Source organism: Bombus impatiens, unplaced genomic scaffold (genome assembly GCF_000188095.3).
Source record: "Bombus impatiens unplaced genomic scaffold, BIMP_2.2 scf_0096, whole genome shotgun sequence".
NCBI lineage: Eukaryota > Metazoa > Arthropoda > Insecta > Hymenoptera > Apidae > Bombus > Bombus impatiens.
Window position 1 is genome coordinate 1432244 of NT_176515.1, and position 9588 is coordinate 1441831.

Genomic DNA, 9588 nt, shown 5'->3' on the forward strand with positions numbered 1-9588 from the left:
CCTCTTGTCGGTTCTACATTCAGATTACTCAACGCTTTTCAAGCCTATCCACGTTCGTGTCCAGCCACGGTTAATGGTTAGCTTTCCAACAATTCGATGGAAAGACTATACATAGATATATTTGACAGGGGCCAACCTATGGACCAAGCTACAGGATGTTGCAAGATTTTTCTATGAATAAAAGCGATACAGAAGTTTCATTATTTTTATGTCGTTCAATATGAATACTTTCGATATATGACGGAATCTATGATGAGTAGATAAGAAAGAAACGAAAGAAACCATGTACATATCTACGTATATAATGTGATTCTCCATCCGCTACCGTCATCCGATGTTTAAATCAATGGAACAAATAACGGCCGATCCTCTCGCTGATTAACTCGACTCGCGACCAACATCTCCGTTTCAATTGACATTGATCGAAACTTGAAAACCTTTGTCTGCTTTGAAATTTCAGACGTTATTTCGCGGTAGAAGAGAGATTAAACGAACATCTTTTAATTCAATTTCAGTGGCCAAGAGATCGAACTTACGGATAACAAAAATTTGGTCCGTACTGTTGGTCCGATTGGCCGATACTAGACGACGAACACGCGTTTAGATTACAATGTGCATAAAATTGAAAAAAACTTGCAAACCTAGGGCTGATAATAAATTAATAATGATAAATTAATAGACTAGATATATTATACGTAATAGAAAGTAACCGTAAACTTTAGCACTTTGAATATCAGCGTATACGTTTAACGTGTCAGAACAGCGAGAACAGTGGAATAAATAATATTGCTCGGAAATGAATTGCTATACTTGTTTGTTTATTCGAACGAAGCGCTAATATCTGCTGAAAAAAACCAGAACTAATTTTCTTCTATCTTTCTGCTTGTCTTGCTGTTTGTATGTGCCGGTCGGTGCTACACGCTCTCCTCCACACATAACTGAAAAATTCACAACAACGTAGAATCTGGTATACGAGAAGTATATACACGGAGAAATAGTATATGAGAAACGAACAAGACTTGCTCTTTAAATCTGTATCTCTGTGACTCTAATATTCGAAATAAGAAATCTCGATAGCGCAATCGGTCGACCAACTTTTGTTGACCGATGTAAATGTTTTTCAAATAATATCCATAGAACGCGAAAAACGCGAAATTTCTGCCACGTAGGGACCCTGGTTCTTTTGCCGTGAAGCGTCGAGCGCAATCTGCTACGTCTGGCGAGAAGCAAATATCCGAGTCCCACGGTAGAGGGAAGCCACAGAAAGCTTGGTAAAATTTCAAATTTCATCACGCCGCAATAGGTGCGCCTATATAAATATTTTATGCGGTCGAACGACAAGGGAGATCGGCGTGCGCACCATCCAGGGTTCGCATCATAAATTTCGTATTTCTGTGTCATCTCTTTTCATCGAACGTGCCCGAGGATGTGCACTAATGGTTGTGGAGAATTGCGATGCCAGGTACTTTCCAAAATAATATAGATATCGTGTATAAATCGATCACCGTTAGTTTCGTTGTTTGGCTTAATAAAATATTATACTCTCTTTCGTTTTTCGTTACGAGGCAACGACGCAAAATGCATATCGATGCAATTTTGTAAAATAGAGCGATATGTGTGCTATGTGAAAAATGCTTGCTCTAGACTCTAGAGCGTAAGGTAGGTATTAGAACGTCGACTGACCGCTACGATTAATGACGTCTATCAAGGATACCTGTTTAGCGTAGCACCCAAAGCTTCGCCTGGATCTTTCAACGATCCATTTTTGAGAGAATCGAGGGTAAGGGCTGTAAGAGAGTTTCGTTTCTCGAAACGAAAGATTCGTTCCGTTTTACATAACTTGTCATATATCGAGATTTTTCGAATCCTTTCGGGGGAGCTGATAGCTTCGCCCCGGCGTCATCGATTTAACTGCGGCGGCAGAAAATATTTAAGCTTCCGGAATGTGACGTGACATAAGAGCCCTTGTAGTGTTGACAGGTTGTCAATAGACAGATATTTCTTGTGGCGTTGCAAGTGGCATGTTCGTACAAGTCAAACTGTGGCCATTAGAGGATAACTCTGACCATGTGTGCATCTCACGACATAAACTAACTGGGGCGCCGATAATCGTAAATATTCTTTAAAGTCATTTATATTTTGCCTAAAAATCTACTTTTCCTTTGATGCCGGTTATCTCCCAAAATATATTTTCTTCGATACTTAATTTAAACCTTGTAGTTTTACGATTTATGAGATTTATTTTTCTTTAATTAATATTAGTACGTACTATGTACTTTTCTATGTCTAAATTATATAGAAAGCTCGCAAAGTATTTCGTTATAACTACATAATAAATTCGTGATTTAATTGTGACTAACGGCTAGAATATTATATTAATATTACTGCTATATCGACATATACGACTATACGAGAATTACTGCGTTTAAAAAGTTCCTCTAATCTATACAGTTCGATGTATCCGAATCAATATTAATAGAATGGCTAAACGATTAAGAGGTTCGTGTTTAAAAGCTGCGCTTTATTTTCTCGTCTTGACCGTAGAAGTAGTAAATCATTCTCTTTGCAAGGAGAAGGGCGGCAAGACTACTCCTTTATGGTACGGCACAGCACGGTTTCAAAGGTGAGTAGAGAGAGCCGAGGAAGAAAGACGACAACGAGCGGGTAAATGATCTACTTTCTGACGATACCTCGGAAACGCTCTCCTTCAACTATAATAAGAAGATACAGTGACCAGAAATTCCTTGCCTGTGGTTGGGATATTTATAAATCGAAAAAAGCATTCGTTAAATAGGAATTTATCTTCTCAGAAGATATTCCGCGACTTGTCCGTTTCCGGTTCTGTGCGATGTTGCGCTAACGTTAATGTTCAATGACAATGTTCCTTTTGTCCGCGATGCTGAATACGTTTTCTTCAAATATTATATCAAGACAAGCAACGATTATCGGCGACTGCGTAAAATGTCTATTTATCGTTGACATTATTAACTTTGACTTTACGATTGATTTTATGGCATAAACATTACGTTCTCGATCCGCTTAATAATTTCTCTGTATAATTTTTCGAATCACGCAACCGGCATCGCGACAGTTTAATATTTACTTTTACTATGAAATAAGGAGTAGAACTCTAAAGGGATCAGAAAGAATAACTGCCCCGTGTTTTCACTCAAAAGAAAGATGAAATATTCGCGAGGATCCAGACGTTTATCGTGAAGATAAATTGAGGTCGATCGAGATTGGACTACGCGTTCATACGTTTAAATGTGTATAAAGCCGTACATTTATCAACGAATCAGAGTGTTTCGTTTGAAATCGTTCTCGGTATTGTGATTTAGAATTTTATATAGAAATTATCGACTAGATTTTACAAGGGAGCCTCGAAATTCGAGTTCGTCGGAAGCTTATTTTCAAGAAGATCGTACAAAGAATCGTAAATTTCTAGATAAATTGTAAAATACAACGATTGTAATAATTTTGTCTGTGCATTTTGGTAGAATATGCGGTTGATCGGTGTGCGTTTTGAGCGACTTAATTTAAAGCTCGTTAAATGTCATAAAAGTGAAAGGCCTCGGAATTTGGTTTCAATCGTTTCACCAATCGTGAAATGAAAAGAACGTTATCACGATATTATTGCATGAAATAGCGAAATTCCTTGTCCCACGATGTGTTCGTTAAATTGTACGCGACAGGGTGCTGGAAAATCATTCGAGTTCGAACGAGACGTTGCAGATAGTAGGAAGGTTGGGAGCCGGAATGGATGCGGTTTGAGAGAGGCTGGTCGGTTTGCCTCAAATTTCCGACATTGCACCTACCTTAATGTCGTTCCTGTGCGGATATTGGACGTAACAGGTACGTATATAGGTTGCTAGGTAGGATCTACGACATGGACCAGTGTTCCCGATATAGCCGTACCCGTTGCTGGTCCGCGAATCTGCCATATCTATATGGACGCTTTATACCTCCGTACACTCGTACTTAAGCGTAGAAATGTAAATGGTCAAGGAGGAGAGGAGTATCAGGGCGAAGGAATAAGGCGAAAGATATTACCGGATTAGGAAAAATTGGGTTCCTCCGCGGATTAAAATGTAACTACCATACGACGAGATGAGAATGGAAATGAAATTGCTACTTCGTTTGAGAACGATATTTCTCCCATGGTTGAACGATGTGTATTGCGTTTACTTTATCCATTACGGAATACGTTTCATAGTTGTATGGGAAAATGAGGTTGAGCAGCGACAGTGTCGGGGAATTTATGCGACGCGACGCTATGTTACTCTGTTATGAGCGTTTTAATTGAAATAGTATTTTAGACTAAACTAAGTAGGTAGACAGCGTTCTCGCTGTTACGAATTCTGAATTTGCCCTCTTTCTCCCAAGGTAATTTGAAAAAGGTAAATACATTTGTTGCTTTCCGACGTTTCGATATTAACTCTTTTGTTACCGTCGTTTAAAGAAGTAGTCGTTATGCACAGCCCAAGCTTCAAATGTTCAACTGTTACATAATATGCCATATATTTTTACACATACGATAACGGAGAATGACAGGACAGACAATTCAATAGCAGACGATTCCAGCGGTTCTCGTAAAATACGTCATATCTGATTTAATATCATTTGTATTTTCAAGTTGGTATCGCGACATCCTAGGATCAAATTAATGTTTAATTTTTTTACCAAATATTTCACGAACCTCGTACACGATGAAGTTTGTTAAATTTTTACGAATGAATTTCAACGAATGAATTTTCATGCGACGCGAATTATACTAGCTTAAGAAGTTTGAACGAATGCTAACGAGGCTTTAGTCGGTACATTTATTTTTAATTGTCCGCTTTTTTTTAATCCTGATTATATACAAAATATTTGAAAGAAACGAATTTGGATAAATCGTACATTTTGAAACTTTTAGTAAGCGACCGAGGCAAAAGAATAATCTCAAGTAGGTCTTAAAGTGCGGAAATGCAAAACTTTCGCAATAAGAAGGAGTGTTTGTTACGCAGAGGAGGAGCAAATTTATATAAATCACAAATTCATCGAGCTACAGATAAATGTATGGGCGAGGAAAAAACAATTGTAGTCGTGGAATCAATGCATCCCAGTTGGCCACGGAGTAATTAATTAAGTAACAAAAGACTATTGCCGGCGGACGACTTAGACGAATCATTATTCATTCAGAAGGGATGAACCGTGGAGGCTTAACGATGTCGTAGCGACAATTTTCTTCTTCCCCCACTGATATCGGCGAGAAACGATGCTCTTAAGGGACATTGTTCAGCGACATGTAACAAATGCTTCCCTTTTTCCATGGTTTCCGTTCTGCCTTTCCCGCGATCACGCCTCACAGCCGTATTCTCCAAGTTTCGTCGTTAAACGAAGATTTACAAGTCGCGGTTAAAATCAATTAAGCGAGTACCTACAGTTTAATTTCGAGCCCTCGTCGAAGGGAAATTTGTTTCAAACTGGAATTTCCGCTGATATTTTATTCCACGCTGTACCGAGTCGTAAGGCGTAACGTAATCTATTGGGTATTAACGACAGCCGAACAAGGAAAATTTATTACGAAATTGATCGAATACTTTTTAAAAAGGTTCGCCATGAGAGATTTCAAATTAATATACGTTTGAAAGAAGAAAACTGTAATTCGCGAATAAATTAAGTAATCGAATTTTATCTCATTAATTAAATATTATTATCTTATTATTTTATTATTTAGTATTATTTAGTATTATTTTAGCATTTTAGTAATTAAATCAGATGGTACTTGCTTCGATAATTTTTGTTTACTCTTGGAAAGTTACGTAAATGACGTGTTAATCAAACACGGTGGAAAGGTCGGTCAGAATCGTTTTCGAGCAGGTAGATATTCGTTCTTTGCGATTCAATTTCGCGAAACCTTTTAACATGTATTCAGTTGGATGAATCGATCGATTTTACGCATAATCCGAATTGATTAATATTTCCCCATAAATCTAGCGACTAGAGTCGTGATTATCACTTAAAAAGTTTCACCCTTTCTTCAGTATTATAAGATCGTTGGTGAATTCTGCGATCACGGAATTTCTGGATCTTTTCTCTAAGTAGATCTTCTCCCCGAGGACACTATTCCACGACGTCTGACTAATGACCGTGCTTTTCTACTTTACCCATTTCGCCGAACAATTCTCTAGATAGCTTATAAAAATCATTCTCACACAGCTCAGTTTTCTCCGAATAAATCATTTGTCGTTACTAATCGTGGAATAAAAGCCATACCGATATAACGTTCGTTTATCTTAACTTTAGTCTTTAAAATTATGAAAAAGATAGTACGCTCAAGACGAATTTTAATCACTGAACGTAACTAAGCTTTGTGAATACTTTGAACAGACCTGTTTAAATAGCCAATGTTTATCAGGTTTTTCAAATTATTATATTTCTAAGAATTCGATCGAAGATGTGTTTCAGGTTCCAAATCTTCGTCGTTACTCTTTAACAAACGGATCTCTCTGAACCTTTCCGATCGTTCTTATTACAGGGACCACGCAAGCAACTACTATCTATCGCTATCGCGATCCAGCATTTTCTGGTTAATCCGCAGATGGACAGGGACAGTGTAGTCCCGAAATCTGATTGTTTCTAACCGTCTTCGAAACTTTCGCTCCATCCTGCGCTCGAACGCGTTTCTGGTCGTGTTTTACGCGTCTCAAATGAACGACGTTTCAGCGAGCAGCGCCCAAGGCGATCGTAGACGAGTCGAAAGAGAGTAAAAGAATTACTAGTTAGCGACGAGTACCTTGGAAAGCCACCGACACGAAGAGCGACGAGAACATGCTTCTAATTGAGAGCGTCGTCTATTCCGAGAATAACGGCTTAAACGTCGCTTCACGTTCTCTTCTCGGGTTCACCTTCCGATGACAGAATGGTTCCAGGGGAAAATTTCGAGGCGGTTTCCTCGAGTACAAGCGTTAACGACGTTCCAGAAGGAATGTGAAGCAGGATATTGGGTGGGAAAAATATCGTAAAAATTCCTGTTAGGTTGTTGTCCGCGGAAAGAGGTGTCAGAGATGGGAGGCGAGGGGACGGTTCGTTAACTAGTGAAATTCTAATTAGATCGTGGATTTTTATGCATTTATGCATAATATAAAGACAAATGCGAAAATGCACAGGATGCACGCGATATACATATAAAGGACCGTAATATACCGTACGCAAAAGATACGACTGGTACGTCTATTTCCCGCAGAAGATTTTTATGCCATTTCCTGAGTAAAAGGATGTGCAATTTCGATATGAAATGGTTGAAAATAGTGGAAATGGATTACTTAGGGACTCGTTAACTTTCGTGCGTGAAACACGAGAAAAGTAAGGATTATAAAGTTTGTAAATTCCAAGGCTGTGTAACACGCATAAATATTTCAATTTCATCGAAATTTTAGATGAAACAAAGAATAAAGTTGCAGAGTTTTACGCGGTGAAAATTAGGTATATGCACTTAGCGTTAATGTGTATTGTGCGCGTAAATTCACCGGTACGGCTCTAAGGTTGTGAAATAAAGTACTGCGAAATGGTTTCGTACTTTAATTTACGTAGTACCAAGATTTATGGCTTGGAGGAAAAATTTACCTTGTACGAAGCTTATTTGCATAAACGTCAATAAATAAAGGATCCAATTGCGTGCAAGTTTGACGCGATTACATTTCACGAACGATTTCACCACCCATACAAGGTAAGAGGCAAGATGGAAAATATTTCGATGTTAATGGAATATCTGAGAATTAAAGGCGTTCGAGTAGAGCGAAATAATAAAATTTTTACACGGGAAACGAGATGGAGGAATGAAGAACGGTGTTAAATGTCAGCGATTCGCGATCCAGCGTGGCGCGATCGAGTTAATAAATAACTTGAACGTAAAAGATATTGCGATCAGCGGAAGTTAAATCGAATCGCTAACTGTTAGTCTGCCAGAGGAAAAGGAGAGAGGAAAATAAAGCTTGCAAGCAGGTATATATCTTCCGACGAGAATCTTTGTCGATATTGCAGGAATACTCGTCGATCAACGTAATTCTCTACTATAAACGAACATAGCACTTTGTTGATATCGATGGAGAAATTGATAATTATTATCGCATTAGCTTAGGAACGCAGATTAATATCAGATAGTAAATGGTTCGAATGGTTTTAGTCGGTTTAAGAAAAATATTCTGCACGATGTGGACGCAATCGTTGCTTTGAATTAATCGAAAGAAATAATAGGCGATACAGCAAAGAAACGTAAATTAGGCTAATAAAGAGGGTAGATTCGGTAATAGCTTTGACGTCTAGAAAGTTGGCAATTATTTGCAACGCGCAGTAGCACTTCTGCAGATTGCTTCAAGTAGAACAAGCAAGTTAAACGGAAGAATAAATTATAGGAACGATCACCGAAGTAACGAGAATTTTTCAAGCGTAAGAAATGGAAGAAAGATTCCAATTTTTCATTCCGACTCGTTCTAGGTGTTTTATGAATCTTTCCGTTTTTGCGAAATTTACGAAACGCGACTAATCGTTACTTCACGGGGCATCGATCCAACGAAAGATTATTTCTCCAACGATATTAGATTGCCTTCTTATCATTTACGTCGTGGAGATGATAGTAAAAGTTTAGTGGATATCCCTACAAAACGTGGCGACGGAACTTTCGAACGAACCCAACAGTAACAAAACAGATTATTACTTTTCATTATCAGTCAAAGTTGGAAAAGTTGTTTCGTGGGTTTTAAAGTCACTGGTGGCGTACGCGCAACAACGAAAACTTGTAGGCATTGCCTCGAGTGGCTGGCAAAGCGTCTGAAGTGTTGATATCTCATTACCATGGAACTGCGAATGGCGAAAGTATGTGTTTTGATAAGCAACGTCTCGCAAATGTCTACCAGGCATAACAATTACGCTGCAAGTTATATATGCATGGAGCGAGCGCCAGCCTCTTCGTATAGTTAGATCGGCGCGATGCCAAGCTGACGTAAAGCGGATTAATCCATTCGCTAATGTCGCATCAACGGAACCTTCCTGAGACTCGTGCCACTCGACACGACGGGATATCAGGACGAAGCAATTACTTTTCCTCGTGAAAATGTTTATCGCTGTTCCTAAAGTTACACGCTTGCAACAACAACATCCTTGCGTATTACACTCCATTCTCACTTTGGTTCATGATACTATGTCCTAATCCGTTAGTAGTATCTACAGCTTAGTATACAGTGGCTGACGAAAGTATTGGAACACTAACCGCACGATTTTTCATTAATTCTTGTAAAATTTCAAATCATTTCCAAGATATATACATATATGCAGAATACGTACAAAAGTTACAAGAGTTTTATTGCAAAGATAAAGTTAACGAATAATCAGTAATAATTAGTATATATTTAAACGTATGTATAATCTGTTTTAAAGACGGTCTCGCTACTTGCTCGTGGCTTGTTAATATAGCGAATATTCGACTGTTCAGTTACGATGCTAATGGAATTCGAAAATATTTTATGTAACATATAAATAAAATGTTTCTAAGATCGTTCGAATACTTTAGTAAGTCCATTATTAAGTAGACAGAAGCTATGCCGATTT